Source organism: Triticum dicoccoides, chromosome 2B (assembly GCF_002162155.2).
Source record: "Triticum dicoccoides isolate Atlit2015 ecotype Zavitan chromosome 2B, WEW_v2.0, whole genome shotgun sequence".
Taxonomy (NCBI): domain Eukaryota; kingdom Viridiplantae; phylum Streptophyta; class Magnoliopsida; order Poales; family Poaceae; genus Triticum; species Triticum dicoccoides.
Genome location: NC_041383.1, coordinates 765,490,483 through 765,507,619, shown reverse-complemented (window position 1 = coordinate 765,507,619; position 17,137 = coordinate 765,490,483). Strand labels below are relative to the sequence as shown.

At 47.8% G+C, this 17,137-nt stretch overlaps 1 pseudogene; it reads right to left on the bottom strand.

Moving 5' to 3' along the window:
- Nucleotides 1–318: 318 nt before the first annotated feature.
- LOC119361351 lies at nucleotides 319–1,747 on the bottom strand (annotated as a pseudogene).
- Between the last annotated feature and the right edge of the window lie 15,390 nt (nucleotides 1,748–17,137).

The following is a 17,137-nucleotide window of genomic DNA, read 5'->3' as shown; positions in this document are numbered from 1 at the left end:
CTCCCTGCTGGTTATAACCAGCGCCACCGCCGTCGTGCGATCCACCAGAGTTACTTCGCGGTTTGCCACGGTAGCCCTTTGGTGGACCACGGCCCCCACGAGCAGCGGCATTAGCGGACAATTTGAAGTTGCCATTAGCGCCCTAGAATAGTTCGACCCTCCGATCGAAGTTGGACATGAGGGTGAAGAGATGGTTGAGGGAGAGGGGCTCGGTGTGGACGTCGGGGGCGGAGAAACAAAAGTGAAATCGTACCCACGCCCGTCGTCAGATGGGAAAAGGGATATAAGTACCTCTTAGGCTTTTGCATATTCCCCTTTTCACATCTTTTGCATATTCCCCTTTTCCCATCTGATGGGAGCGATTTCGCTGTCCATCTCAGTGGAAGAGTACACAACCTGCGAGAATTTCCCCCATGCCCTTCCTAAGAATATTGGTTTCCCCTCACCCTTGATGGTACAATTCTTGAAGGAGAAACCGCTCTCACTATTGATACGGCTGTCGCTGGCCCGCCCCTCTTGTGCCACTACCATGTTGGTGATATCCTTGTTAGTAGAGATGATACTACAGTCTTCATACAACGATTATGCGGATCCGAAGATGAAGTCAACACTTCCCTTGATTGTAGAGGCCTTGAAGTAGTGGAGCCCCTCATGGTCATACAAGGCTCTCTGGCCGGCCTCGACGGTGCAGTAATAGAAAATTGCCTTTGTGCCCATGACATGCAACGCAGTGGCCTGCACTTGTTTGCCGCCTGCCTTGGAAGGAAGTGCACCATTCTTGATGATAATACCATAGGCAATGAAATAGTCAAACTCTATGGTAACAGTACTACTACCACTAGAGCCGAGGAGCATGCCATCCTTGCCCTTGGTCATAGTGTGACGAAAGGTTACCTTTTCCAATGAACACCTTCTCACGAAACACTGTTTTGAGGGACAAGCTTTTTCGGATGGAGGGAATATGTGCGTAGCCCGAAGCCCAGAACAGTGTTCCGTGAGAAGGTGTTCATTGGAAAAGGAAGCCCTTCGTCATCCATTTGAGGGACAAACTTTTTCGGACGAGGGAGTATCTAGCACTAACTTGGTGCTAGATATATCTAGTTGAGGAGTATCATTTAATGTTATCATCGGGGATGTTGGAAATGCACTCACTGATGTTCTTGTACAAGCCATCTTCACCACCAAAGACAGTGTCTAGGTGAATGCTATTACCGAGCCTTGAGGCTTCTGCTATGGAGAGCTTGGCATCAAGTGTCAATGTGGCTACACTACTCTCAGTCTCTTGCAATGCCACCCGTTGATCAAAACCATCTTGCTGCGATAGCACTGGAAACAACACAAGCATGAGCAGGCCCATGAACAACGAGAGTTTCTTCATCGCTATGATTGATGCAATATGCAAGGTCTGCTTTCTCCTCGTTGTGGCTAGCGATTTAGTGAGTTGGGCTATATATAGTTCACAATGGGAGGTAATGAGAGGATGAGCAAAGAACAAGCAGAGGGAGTGGTCTTGAATCAATATCCTCCTTCCGAGGTAGGTGCATGACCCTCAGTTTTATGGACGGTCCGCATTGCCTTTACCAGACCATCGACCAGATGACGCATGTATTTCTTTGTCATTTTGTTCCATCGATCAACCGAGATACATATTTACAATGAAAAATCCATGCATCCCATCCCTTCGTATTGTGTGACAAACAACCGAGTTACCTGCGGCGTTCTCGATTAATATATTTATACGAGTCATAGATTAGTTAGCATGTACATTAAATAGTATTGACATAAAAACACAATTCATACTATACATGAGTGACATGACCAAATTCGAATGTCTGTGGAATGGCTAGAAGACATAGATGTTGCTTCAAGCAGAAAAAAAGGAAGAAAGATGTGACATTCAGTTTGACTTGGTTAACAGTTATATTAAGGCCCCTTTGAACAAATAGTGCAAAAATGTGACATTCAGTTTGACTTGGTTGCTGCCGAACTCGCTCACGATGAACTACAACTACAACAACGGGAAGAGGTGCGGCGACCCGGACGGCATCCACATCAAGGAGTCTGCCTACTGCGCGCGCTCCATCGCCGATGGATGGCTGGCTCAAGGGCAAATACTGCACTCCCAGCATCCCATCCTGCGCTGATCGATGATACTCCATTATTATCGTGTGCTAGCTATAATACTGACTTGTCTTTCTAGTCGCCACATCTGTCATACTGTGTTATAAAGTTATCAAAGAATTGTCTCGCTATGAAATCACATTTCCTTCATATCCAAGTTGGCTCAAAACTAATCTGAATAAAATTAGTGCCAGTATGGTATACCAAAATAGTAAAGGGGAAATAGTTCACAAATGGAAAGCAATGAAGATTTTTTTTAAAGCACTAACCCTATAAAGAACTCCATAGCTACATCTGAATTTGTTATATTTATTTCAAATATGATATATCGAGTTCAAAAATACATATGGACACAATAATGGTCAGCATATATATCCTCTCTTCTTCTAAAGAGTTAACAGAAAACTGTACACTGCAGAATCTTAAAATGAACGAGCAAAGCTAGCTTTTTTTTTTTTTAGAAAAGGAGGATGACCCCCGGCCTCTGCATCTGGTCGATGCATACGGCCACTTTATTAATTATTCTCACAAGACCTTACAAAGACATACAACAGCAAGACTAAAGCCACTATCTCAGCAACAACTGTCGCTACACCTATCCAATCGATGAAGGGGCGCTGATAGTCTGGGCCTAATACCAAACAGACATCGCAGCCAAACCTAAACATCTAAGACCTGAGGTCCCAACCAGGACGCCTGCCGGGTATGGGGTACCCACCAGTCCGGCTGACTCCTCAACCAGGACGCCTGCCGGGTATGAGGCTGCCGCAGCCACCTGCCACCAAACCATCTTCAGAGCTGTACTGTTGCATCTACCTTGCACGGTCTAGCTACCGTCGACGCCACCATGACGCCAGACAGCTCCACCGCTCTGCGCTCGTCCATCCCGACGCGGACACTCTGAAAGATCTGTCGTGCGTAGCACCTGCCGACTAGGCATGACACAGCGTAGCACCTGTCGGTCAGGTATGACTTGACATCTCTTACCAGACGCATCTGACGCGGTTAGAACGCCGCTCCTCCTGCCAACCACCACACCATTGCCGCTGCTGGAAGTGACACACGAAGCCGTTCACCCATAGCAACTCCCCCGAACGCCTCCCAAGACGGCGCCTCCATGGAGGTTACGACGCAAAGGGCGCCGCCGCCGTCCAATCCAAGACGGATTTTGGACTTTCGTCCGGGAACGGAACGGAGGTGGATAGGAGGGACCTCGACTTCGCCATCAAGATGGGTAACGACGTCAAAGCCGTCGCCGATGCCGGGCCGAGCTAGTCGACCAAAGTTTCCTCCGGTCCTCTTCCTGTCCAACCAATCTCCATCTGCTTTGGATCTGGCAGCAGCCAAGACCCGAAAACTCCAGAGAGGGAAGCACCATAAGGCTCAACACCTCCGGCGTAGATCCACCCAGGCACCGGATCAAGGAAGACCCGACCTGGCAGCGACGAAAGCCACCATCCTGCGCCGGCCGACGGCGATCAGGCACCGGATCCCGAAGAAACGGACCCGAGACCGACGGCGCACGCGACCACCAGATCCAGCGGCCGCACCACGCCGCGAGCACGAACCCCAACCGCCGGCGCGCAGTGCACGTCGCGGCCAGGATCCATCTGCAGCGCCGCCGCACCCCGCAAAAATACGGCGCCTCCTCTCGATTGGCCGTCCCGCGCCAGCCCATTCGGGGGAAGGGGAAGGGAGCCCCGCCGCCGCCCCTGCCGGCCTGGCTTCGCCCGGCGGCGCTACTGGCGGCGGCGAGGATGGAGGAGATGCGGGAGAGTCCGGGCGCCGGCGGCTAGGGTTTCCCCCTGGTCGCCCACGGGGGCGACCCGAGGGGTGTCGAGGCACATATGGCACTCATCCACGAGCTAGATATGACACTTGCCGGGGTTGCATTGAGAATTAGACTCATGGATCCACAAGCTATACATTTCTTGCTGGATGAACCTCTTCATCTCATCTTAGAAGTGCAGTTTTCAGTGCGAACTATGATGAACTGCTGACACTTACAAGCTTCTCCCGTAGCTTTTCCAAGCGGGCCTGGACAAGGGAGTGTCAGCATAGAAAGTCTGCATCGCTAAATCATGTGACTGCAATCGGAACCATGAAATGCCAAAACTACAGTGCATTTTTCAACACTAACCTTGAAAGACTTGGACCGACGAATAGATGGGTCAAGATCCAAGGCGCGTGCAAAAGCATCCTCTGCGGAGTGGTAGTCTCCCAGAGCGAATAGTGCGTCCCCTCGCAACAAGTGAGACTGCATAGCCATGATACACAAGACCTTATGAAGACGGTATGCCCACAGAACTTGATGCTTCAGAAGCAAGAAGGCTGCATGCTTCTTTATTAAGAAAGCCAGGCATCAAACTACAAGTGTTTAATTGTCCAATAAACGGACATAAAAAAGAACAACATGGAAATATTTCACATTCCGAACGAAGCTATGCACAAAGATGTTTTCAAAAAAGTCTCCAAGATAAGAAGAAAAAAGACAAGGCACTCTTTTTTGTTGCTGTGTGGGAAAAAAGACAAGGCACTCAAGTAGGGACTTTGAAAGCATTAAACATGCGATGTCGTCTCGAAGCTTCAATGAAGCTTGCTAACCTCCATCTATGTTTACAATTATTTTATCAGAATCACATCAGTACATGGTCCAGACTACAGATGTATGTATGGAATTATACTGCCTTTGGCATCATACAAGTGAACATCGTCTGACGTTATGTTCATAGATAAGTTACTCATTATATTCATCTCATCCACCAATAAGATAAAAGTGAAAACCGTTTCACATTATGAGATGTAGTTGTTTTTACCAGCCATATGATGATATCCCTTGTGCCCCTTGTGCTGCAAGGTTAAGCACTGCAACTGTGTACTGCCTTTAGTCCATATTTGGTAACCACAGCCCTCAATTTTGCAAGTCATCGACTCATGATCAAGCATACTAAATGGTTTTTTCAATTCACTCCACTGTTATAGGTACTCATCATGGCTTTCCCCAACCTCAACTTACTATTCCCTGCGTTTCTAAATATAAGCCTTTTTTAGAGATTTCAATTCGGACTACAGACGGATGTATATAAGCATATTTTAGATTGTAGAATCATTCATTTTGCTCCGTATGTAGTCCACATTGGGATCTCTAAAACTGCTTATATTTAGGAACGGAGCGAGTAGTTAACGCAAAGCTATTGGCACACGGTTTCTGACAGAAAATGGCCGTCCAATTCATAAACAATACACCATAGCTAACTAAGGATGCAGTATCATGAACAAGCAAAGGAGCTCAATCTACAAGTGATACATGAGGAAAACTGGGAGCTATCCTTATCGCCTCCTCGGCATCCGCAAGCGCGCCGGCGGTACCCCCAATCCCTACTCTCACCTTACACCTGCAAAATTGCAACCAAGCATCACATGCCAAGCTCACGTTTACACTGTCAGACGCTTTTTTTTGAACCGGGCGTAACCCCTTTCCATTACTCACATAATGGAAATACAACAGTTCAGCAAACCAACCAGGAAACCAAAGAAAGGGGAAAGCGAGTTCAAGGCATCCCTGGGAAACCCATGATAAACACCTGTCATCGGGCAGTTTATCGCGGGGGAAAACCCAGCGACACCAAAATATCCACGCCAAGCTACCAGAACCATCAGGCAAAACAAAGTTACGCTCATGCAGGAGCCTAAACCCACTCACACCACCAGGCTACAAATACCAAAAGAGCCAAGAACAATGGATAGCATGTCTCAAGCGAAGCGAACTGGAGAGAAGCTCTTTGCCCGCGCCCTTCAGTTCGTCCCTCCCGGAGCCGCACAGATACGCATCATGTTCGAAGCATTGATTCTCAGCATCTTAGCTCCCCGCTCCATTGCTTCACGGTCTTCTCCCATCATCAGAACTGCCCAATATGTAATATAACCACAAGCAACGTATATTACATCAAATGGAGATCTCAACTTCTTGAACTCAAAGGTGGTCCTGTTACGGCAATTTCACATAGCCCAACAGAGTGCAGCTAAGCCAAAGGTATAGAACCTCTCCCCATCTGGAAGGAAACTATAGCACCAGGAAAAATAGTGCCATATATTGTTCGGACATAGGTCTGTTCCCAGCATACATCCGACAGTCCTCCACATGACCCTAGCCACCGGACATGTGAAGAACATGTGCTGGGCTGTCTCTCTGTTATCACAAAAGGAGCAGGAAGGATTCCCCAACCAATTTCGCCTTCTCATCACATCTCTAGTTAAAATGGAGTCTTGGAAAAGTTGCCACAGGAAAAATTGTATCTTAAGTGGAATTCTGGCTTGCCAGATCCCCTTATAACTACAACCAGCCAGGTTTCTTTCCAGGTAATTGTAAACTGATTTGGTAGTAAACTTGTTCTCTTTTCTCCCCAAGGACCATACAACCTTATCAGGTTCATTAGTGGTCGTCCACGAGGTCACCACTTTCTGCATTTCCCTCCACTGCTCTAGCAGAGGGGGGTGGAGACGCCTTTGAAAGAAATTGTCATCCACACCATTTTTAAAGCTTGCAACCGTGATCCCTTGATCATTGCAAATGTTGTACAGCGCATGGAATTGATCACATAAAGGGGGTTTATTATTGATATAATCATCCCACACTCTAGCAAGGTTACCAGATTTAAGAACTACCTTTCTCCCCACTAGGTAGTGTTCTTTGACTTTCATAATAGCCTTCCAAATAGGAGAATCACCAAATTTAGATTTAACCAAAACAATCGTGTCTTTTTTGAGGTATTTGGCTCGAATTATGTCCTGCCACAGCCCTTGCCGTGTTTCCAACTTCCACCACCACTTGGTGAGGAGACTAATGTTTTGTTTATGCAGGTCTTTCACCCCCAGGCCTCCTTTTTCCTTGGAGCGGTAAATTCTGGACCATTTCACCAAATGGTATCGTTTCCGACCTTCATGCTCTTGCCAAAAGAATCGCTTACGGTGCTTGTCAAGTTTCCCAATCACATTTTTCGAGAGTAAAAACATCGACATATAATAGAAAACTATGCTGGTTAAAGATGTATTAAGGACTGCATTCCCAATCTAGGATTCACAACACTTAAGGAATCTCTCTCCAAGAAATCCCAGTCCAGACTATGTAATGTGGAAAAGCTGACCGGCACTGCCAAGTACTTCATAGGGAAGTGCCCAATGCTGCAGTTAAACAACTCAGAATAGAAGGCAATTGTCTCATCATCTCCCCCAACACAGAGGATCTCACTTTTCATGAAGTTAATCTTAAGGCCTGACATAAGCTCGAACGTGTATAGAAGAAGTTTAAGGTTTACAGCTGCATCTTTGTCATGCTCGAAGCAGATGACCGTGTCATCCGCATACTGTAAGATGGCCACCCCCCCCCCTCGATCAAGTCTGGTGCGAGCCCAACAAGTAGCTTCTCTTTTTGGGCATTGAGAACCATTTTCGAGAGGGTTTCTACAACAATACTAAACAAGAAGGGGGAATGAGGGTTGCCTTGGCGAACCCCTTTGTGGCTTTGAAAGTACGGACCATTTTCATTATTGAGTTTAATACTCAAGGTGCCATTTCTAAGAATCTTATCTACCCAGCCACACCAGGTAGGTCCATAACCCCGATTGCGATGGCTTTCAATAAGGAAATCCCAAGTTATCTTGTCATATGCCTTTTCAGAATCCAACTTCAACACCACACCAACTTTCTTCTTCTGGTGTGTGCGATGCAGCACTTGATGCAACGTAAGGATCCCATCCATAATATTCCTATGCTTAATGAAGGCATTCTGATGTTTACTAATCAGCTTGTCTGCAAAGATAGCCACCCTATTATCCAGCACCATAGTAATAAGCTTATAGATTTCCACTGGCCGGGCCAAAGAGTCCCTTATAATAGGATGTTGCATGCTCCAAAAGATCTTTAGTGCCTTCTATAACCATTTCCCCATCAGCAAGGGAGTGAATGGTGTTTTTCCTCTTCTTTCCATTGGCTATACGATGGAAATAGGCTGTGTTATGATCCCCTTTAAGTAACCATCGCTCGTTCGAGTGCTGAAGCCAGAAGAGCTCTTCATCAGCCAGAATATCATTGAGCTCAACACTCAAGAGGGTTCTTCTCTCATAAGACTCAGGATCCAGGGGGCCAGCCTCCTCCTTCTTCAATCTCTTCCAGCTCCTTTTTACTCCATTTTTTCCTCTTTTTGGCATGGCCGAAAAGGTGGGAACCCCATCCTTTAATGTATTTTTTGATACGTTTTAGTTTTATGTTTAGGATGTCAATAGGGTCCTCAGCTTGCACATGCTGCTCCCAGATCATCTTAGCTTTAGCATAGAATTCCTCATTCTTCAACCAGCTGAGCTCGAATCTGAACTCACGCATGTGCATAGGACTATTTTTCAAGGGATTTGTTGTCAACAACAGAGGGTTGTGACCTGAAATATCTCTCACTAGTTTACGGACAACAACTAGTGGGAAAAGGTCTTCCGAGTCAAAGCTCATGAGCACAATATCGAGCTTTTCGAACGTGGGGTGTCTCTGCTTATTGGTCCATGTCAATCTGCCTCCTCCCATATGAATCTCTCCAAGGTTCAGTGATTGAATGACACTGTTAAACCTATCCATATGCTGAGATCGACGGGGAGACTTGTTCTTGTCACTACTATTCCGTAGTATATTGAAGTCACCCCCAATCACATAAGGGGTTTTAATGTTGCCACAAAACGAGGTTAGTTCGTCAAGGAACTCGTCCCTCTTCTCATCATGTGCTGCCCCATATACTACCACAAGCGTCCAAGCACATTTGATTTTAGTGTCAAAAACTATTGCCTGCAGTATATAGTTACCTGCCGCCCAAGACACAATTTCCAAGGTTTCTTTTCTGATTCCACATAGGATACCACCAGATTTACCAATGGAAGGGATCCCGTTCCAATTAAACCTCTCAAAGGGGTCGATCTTCCTAAGGTATCTGGGTACAAACTTATCCTTCTTCGTTTCTAGGATGCCCATAAAGTCGAGGGAGTGGTCTCTCATGATGTCAGAGAAGCAGGTAGTCCTCCCTCTTTTACCTGCTCCTCTACAATTCCAAAAGAGACCGTTCATTTTTTCTTTTTCCTCCCCCGCCCCTTTTTGAAAGCTCTACTAGGAGGCTGAGTAGAGCTTCCAGATTCATTCTGTAAGGTTGCCCCATTTTTTTGATTTCTGGTAACCGGCCTAGCTATTACCACATTGGGTTTTCTTTCTCTCTTCTTCCTAGACCGCATCACAGTATATTTTTCCTCATCTACATTATTATCCACTTCCCAATTCATGTTCAGGGGTGTCTGATCCCATTTTTCATTGGTAAGGATCATTTTTCTATTATCTTTATCATGCTCATCAGCATTTACCGCCATTTTTTCCATGTTTCTACAGTTCTCAAGTTCTCTAAGGATATCCATACTAGTAAAATCAGTGTGTGGAATGTTAACTCCCATTTTAACAGCCCTAATAATAAGACCAGGATTGGATAGTGCATCAAAAGAGTTAAGGTTATGTGGTATACCTTCTAGATCTCGCTTTTTTGCTGCTGTCATAACTTTTTCTTCAACCCTCTCCATCTTGTTTTGTGCATTGCGCAGGCTGAAGCGGAGGTTCTCCTTAGTCACCAGCGGAGGAGCAGCCAGCACCTCATTATCCATCTCACCCTCAGGCATCTCAACCATGTACTCATTAGTGTTTGTCACACCAGTACCATAGTGTTTAGTAACATCCACCACCTGATGAGATTTTTTAATGATGTCAGAGTAAGATTTTTTTGGCAAGCTCATGCAAATATCTGTAGGAATCTTAATAGGAGGCCTTACTTTTTCCTGAGACATTTCAAGCACCATGGTTTCAATAAGGAGGGTGTTGTGGAGCGATTCATCTGAATCAGTGCTCTCTTGGGACTCCTGAATTGGGCCTGGTTTACCTCCATGGGGAATGCAGGGAGATTTCCCTCCAAGCCCATGTGATAAGTCAGCCATATGAGCTCCAGGAGTCGAAGAGGGGGCATTTTTCTTTTCAGTATTACTCCTATCAGGATTAGAAGGCGCTTGCACTTTTTCCTTCTCCCTTTTAGGATCACTCACCAAGATCTGGTCCACCTCATAGTAAAAATCATAAAAGTGGTCTTCCTGGACAGCTTCAGCTATCACAAGAATCTCGTCGACATTTCTGCATCCCAACCTAACCCGGACAGAGGCCGGGAGGTGTAGGGTAGCTGCATCAATTTCCAGGGGAACCCCGACCAGAGAAGCCACATAGGCCAAATTCCTTTCACTTCTTTTGTCTAAAGGGACATTGCTAACCTTAACCCATGCCACTTCCATCACCCCCTTGGCCCCAACTGCGGAAGACCAACGCGTAGCATGAATAACAGCCCCACTGGTTTTAAGAATGACTCTCCCCACATAGCAGATCCGTGCAACTGCACGAGGATTAGGGAAACGAACAACGAAGACCCTCGACCCTATCATATGAGCAAAACACCTCCATCCGGTGGCTAGGTAGGCAGTTAGGTCTAATTCCATCTGACGAGTAGATGTTTCCCCTTCCACTATAGTAACAACAATGTTATTGGCCATCTCCTTAATCTGATTAGCAGTACAGGAGTCATGAATGTAGTAAAATCCGTACCCCTTAGACTGAAACGCGCACATAGGTGTCATACACTCCCAAGGCAGGAATTCAACACATACAGAAGCCAGATGTCCTAGCTTGCTGCAACGCTCACAGTAAGCTTGAGGGCATCGACTAGGGGGTGTTCATGCGCTTTGCAAATGGGGCAGGCATCTAGTTTCTTGGAAGGAGGCACCTGAGCAGGGTTTTTCTTTCCCTGAGTGTGACGAGGTGAAGATGCAGCCTGGCGCCCGGCGGTGGTGTCGCCCGAGCCCGATGAAGCCTGAGCCTTTTGCACCTAGACCCCGCCGTCCTGGATCTCACGGTGGTTGGCACCCGCCGCCTCGTCCCAGCACGCGTTGTCCCCCGACCCCGGCTGCATTGCTGGTGAAGTAGTGTTGGAGTGGTCGCCTCCATCTTCACGCCGCCAGGAGAACTTGCTGCGGTCGCCTCCGCGGCCGTTGCCACGGCCGCTCTGGAGCCCTCCTCCGCGCTCCGAGCGGCCGCCGCCGCCACCTCCGCATCTCTCTCCATGGAACCCGCGCCCCGCATCGTTCGCCATGGGTGGACTGGCTGTGACAGCCGCGAACAAACGAGGATCGCCCCCCAACTTGCTCTCCCACCACTCAAATGTCTCTGGAGTTTTGGATCTAGGGTTCTTCGCTGCCACCCAGAAATGGGAGAAGGAAACCTCTAGGTCAAGGATTGGGTGGGGAGGGGATCTTATACCTGTGTTGTCGCCCCGCTCGGTGGGGTGGATCGCCCCCAGGTGTCGCATATCCGCCATTGATGGGTGGTTGGTGGGGTTTGGGTGCGCCCTAGTTCGACCCGGCCCGGTTGTGTGCAGACCCGCACGTCTCCCGTGTACCGCGGCATCTCGCTCCGTGTCGCCCAGCGCGGTGGTCGCCGCCGGTAGCCGATCCCGCACCTTGGCGAAGTGGCAGGGGAAGGAGATCACATCACCGACATCGATGATCTCTTCTCCCTCTCGAAGGAAGCGCGTGTCGATCGTGACACCGCGCGAGTCCGTGAGAACAAAGGCGTAGCGCATCGTGTCGAAGCGTGAGAACCCCATCGTTGAACGAGATCGTGCGAGCAAGGTGGAGATCCACTACTAGGAAAAAGCCTAGCAGCAGCGCGGGTTTTAGGCCTATCAGTAGCGCGGGCAGGAGCGCTACTGATAAGGCGCTACAGCTAATGCTTAGCAATAGCGCGCCTGGATCCACGCTACTGCTAAATTGACTTAGTAGTAGCGCTTCTTCAGGACCGCGCTACTGGTAATTAGTAGTAGCGCTTCTACTTTCCTGCGCTACTACTACTATTTAGTATTTTATTTCTTTTTTATTTCATGTTGTATTCATGCACCTTTACACAAGTTTTCATACAACAGGAATTTAGAGATTTTTTTTACATCATAATGAGTTATTACATCACGGGGTGAAAGAACCGTGGACTAGTTTCAAGTGGATGTCCATCCACTTGAAACTAATCCGTGGTTCTTTCACCCAATAATATAATAATATCATCATCATCATCATATCATTAACAACTTATCATCATAATACATCATTGTCATATAACACCTCCTCAAGATCATCGTTTTCATCAATGACATCACATAGCAAATTGGTCGCTAGTCGTAATCACAAGTACTCCTCATTATCAACTCTAACACATTACCACATAATAAACATATTGTACCTCATAGGACCTACTACATTCGATTAAGACCTACTACATTTTCTAAGGTAAAATAGCAAAAAACAAGATAGCCCCTGACTCTCCATTATGGATAATGGAGATTAGCCTGTCTCCAATTCTTGCCTTTCGCTGAATGTTACTTCCAAGAACCTCCTTGCGAATGTCCATACATTTCTTCCATTCTTTGATGATCATGTGTTCACCGGTTTTAGAAATCCGATATGCACAGGTGAGCTCCCTAGATTTACCTGGCATTATGTTCAGAACTAAGAGGCGACCATTCAGAGACATCAGATGAGGCACACAATCCATCGGGAGTTTTTGTTGAAAAACATAATAATAACTTCGTAGTTAGCAATGATGTACTAGTTTTAGAAGTATGCAAAAGATACACGGATGTCGTAATAGTAAAAAATCTTACCAGGGTATCTCCAGAGAAGTTACCGTGGTTCAACACATGCACTAGTGGCACGTATTCACCATAATTTGGAGGAGTTCGATAATAGTTATTGTAATTCTCAAGAAGAGTAGACAATGCGATCAGATGATTTTTCTCCTTATACGTTAATTTGGTGCCATCGGTGTAGTGGGTTTTATCTACCATCTTCCGCACAGTCTTTGAAGAATCAAAATAAGCTGTCAATGGAAATAAGCTATCAACAATTTTGAAATAAACAATATAAATTAGTTAATAACTATGTTTGAGAAACTCACATAGCGGTACAATCGGAAGCGTATCAATAAGGACCCAAATGTCCATATTGTCTTGCTCGATGTCAGGATCACCAAGATCCATGGTGACAATCATACCCTCATAAAAACCATACATTTTGCAAAGTGCTTCCCAATTTTGGCAACCAAAATGGGTTACGCTCTGAGCATTGCATAGATTTACTTCAAAATCCATATCATGATGGGTCCTTAGGTGTATTTTCTTTGTTTTGAAATTTTCATGGTCTTCAAAACCCATCCTCTCCAAGACACAGCGTCTTGCATGGCATGGGATAAGCTAGTCAAATTGTAAAATATGAAAATTAGACGTTGAAATAGTTGAAGTCATGCTTAGTTACGAAAAAAACACTTGTCGTTGTTGCGTACCGTTTCACAATCGAAGGTCTCCTCGAGCTTAATGCTGAAGTGCCGATTTTTGTCCAGCTGAACGAACCTGTCGCACATACCTCGATCGTCGTGGCACCAGCTACACTCCCCCGGGAGACTGTCGTCGTCCGAGTACGACATTTCCTACGTTCATAATTCAAAGATTAAACTTGTACATATTCTAGCACAAGTCATGCCAGAATTCACGAAAAAATCCGGCATGACCTTTGCTAAAAAAGGACATATCGAGCACCTGAAATTTGCCGGAACGGAAATTAATCAACACTCCGGCAAAACATAGGCCACTGGGAGATGTAAATTGAACATGAACGGCCACTTGGGCAACCACATATCCTATTTGAGAAACAACACAAGATATACAAGGATATTTGGCTGGTCTCACCTCGATTTGGAGGGGGTCGGTGACTGGGACGACGGCGGGGATGTCGGAGGGGGTCGGTGACGGGGACGACGGCGGGGATGTCGGAGGGGGTCAGTGACGGGGACGACGGTGGTCACCTGAGAAACCATATAAGTTATCACTAATACATCCCGAATAATTGCTTAAACTAAAAAATAACAACAAATATGACATGTTCAACTAGTTTTATTAATTCAACTAGTTCTTACTAAATATAAACTTACTATAAATAGAAAAAAACTAGTTCTTTTTAAAAATAAAGTAGTTCAACTAGTTATATTAATTTACTTAGTAAACTAGTTCAACTACAACTAAAAATCTAGTACTAACTAAGCAACATCTAGTTTACTAGTACCATCACTACTAGTAATTAACATCTACTACTACTAAAAATCTAGTACTAACTAAGCAACATCTAGTACTAGCTATGAACCCTAAATTAACATCTACAACTACTAAATCTAGTACTAACTAGTGGCAGGGGGTGGGGGGCGACGGAGAGGTAGCTAGGGGCGGTGAGGTCGAGGGCGGTGGGAGGAGGGCTGCCGGCGAAGGAGGGAGGAGGGGCGGCCGCAGGCGGAGGGAGGAGGGCGGCGGCGGAGGCGGGAGGGGCGGCCGCAGGCGGAGGGAGGATGTGCGAGGAGGAGGGAGGAGGGACGGAAGGAGGGGAGTACCTCAGCGGCGGACGGACGAAGGCGGAGGCGGCGGCGGCGACGCACGACGACGGTTATCGGCACGGGGGGGCGAGAGTGAGAGTGTGAGTGAGGGCCGGTCGTGCGCGTGGGGATAAGGTAAGGATAGTTGTAGCGCGTTTGCCAAAACGCGCTGCAGCTAATCTGAATAGCAGTAGCGCTTTGCACATAAACCGCTACTGCTAAGTGTAACTATACAAAAAATACCTCAATGCAAAAATACATTGGCCATCAATGATCTTTTTGTGTACAATCTGAATTGTCAATATGAGTCCTATCCGGTAGGAACCGGAGAGGACTCATATTGCGGCCACAAATTTTACACATAGAGTTCAGTGAAGACCAACTGGTTGTGGTAGTTTCAGAAATAACATATTTAAGGTGGTAGACACCCTGTTCATGGAGCGAGGTGGGACTAAACTTGTGGGCATATCTTAGCAGTAGCGGTTTTCCTATAAGCGCGCTGCTGCTAACTTCTATAGCAGTAGCGCGGTTCAGTATAGTGCGCTACTGCTATAACAAGCAGGGGGCGAGGTCATGGCAATTATAGTAGTAGCGCGGTTTGTGGTGGACGCGCTACTGATATTTTCCTGTCAGCAACGTGTTTCTCTAAGACGCGCTACTGCTAAGTAGTAGCAGTGTGGTATTTTATGGAGCGCTGCTGGTAAGATTCTGTGTATAGGCTTTTCCCTAGTAGTGATCGGCGGCGTACGAGACTCGCCATCTCGAGTCGGGTGCGCCGCCATTTCCGCCGCTCGTGCTCGCCATCGTGTATCTGGTTGGCGTTGAAGTCAACTTCACACGCTAGCTAGTTCTCCAACCAAATTGAGCAGAGCAGAGTAGACCTGCCTCCATAGGTCAAATCAGTCCACCGGGAGCATCCATTGGGATGCTCTAAGTACATACAAGCCATGGTAATCACTGAATCAGAACACTAAGCCGAGAACTGCATGCAACTCTGTCCATGGCATTATTCTGAAGAGAAAGGAGACAAAACAGCAGAGCACGGCAGCACGCGCCTCGGTGAAGAGGGCCTCCGCCTCGGCGGCTTTCCCGTCGGCGATCGCGGCCTCGGCCTTCTCCCGTAGGGCCAACGTGGCGAGCCCGGCTGCGGCGTCGAACTCGGCGGCGCCGAGGAGGTGCTTACATGGCCGAACACGGCGTTACCGCGGCCCGGGATGGAGGCGCCGACGTTGGTCCCGGCGCCGCAGGGGCCCAGGCACCCGCAGGACGCCACGTCGACGCGCGGCGGGGGCGGCGAGAGCCACGAGCACCTCGTGCCCGCCCTGCCGCGCGCACGTGCGGTTCGTGCAGACCCGTATCTCCACCGCCCCCGCCGCGGCGCGCGGCAACGCGGGCCCTCGCCAGCGCGGCGAGCGCGGCGGCCGGGAGGCGCAGGCTGCTCCCGCCACGACCATCGCCGTCGCCATGTAAGTACAGTATAGATGATGGAACGGCTTGGACAGTGGATGAGGCTGGCAAATAAATACATATAGGGTGGTTTTTTGCAATTTTGCACAGGTCGACGTGGCACTGGGCCCGGCCGCTCGCCTCGAAGCGGTGGGCGCTTTTGCCAAAACACCCTCCCGTCCAGCCCGGTGCACCCGCCCACGAGGCAGCCCGTCGCTGACAGGAAGAGGTTCGGCGGGGTAAGTTTGGGGAGATGGAGGGTGACTGCCTTGTTGGTTTGAGCTGTTTTTATTGGGTGTGGCTAGGACTCATTTAGATGTAACATAACTATGTCATATTCAAGCATGACATCACACAACATCAGCAAAAAACAATTAAAATATATATTTTATACAGATCTTGAAGCCCTTTATTATCTGATGAACTATCTAGATGTGAAATCCTTAAAAAACATCTAGATGTAAATTAGTCATTCTGGTTTTTATTTGCTGTCGAATTAAACACATTAAGCTACACGTAAAGGGAAGCCAATCAGCTATGCCACGTGGTGCAGCTGGTTGGCCGTAGTGAGAAATCTTTTGAAATTTTTTAGACGAAGGTGTGGATTATTTTTTTAAATGTATTTTTTTTCATTTTAGATGGAGGTGAGGACCTCTAGTATTTCTTCCCCGCCGTCGCCCCGACCTGCCCGCCGCCGTTGCGTTCCCCATTCGGGCTGTAACGCTGCGGTTCGCGGTCCACCGCCGTCCACACACGTTGACTTCCACGTGATATGCGCCGCGCCGCCTCCCTTGGGGCAGGAACGTCACCGTCTGCGCCGGTCTTCGTCACGCTGTCGGGTTCATTATTGGCTACTTCGAGCACCGCCGCCGCGCTCCTTCTCTAGCCGCCGTCGCCGCCTTCTTAGGCCGCCGCCGCCACCGCTCTCCTTCCAGGGCTCCACGGTGACTACCTTGACTCTGACGACCCCCGACTCGACACCGACCACGGCGTTCTTCGCACGGCTACCTCGACCATGGCTACACCACTTCATCGGTTTCCAATCCAGCCACGC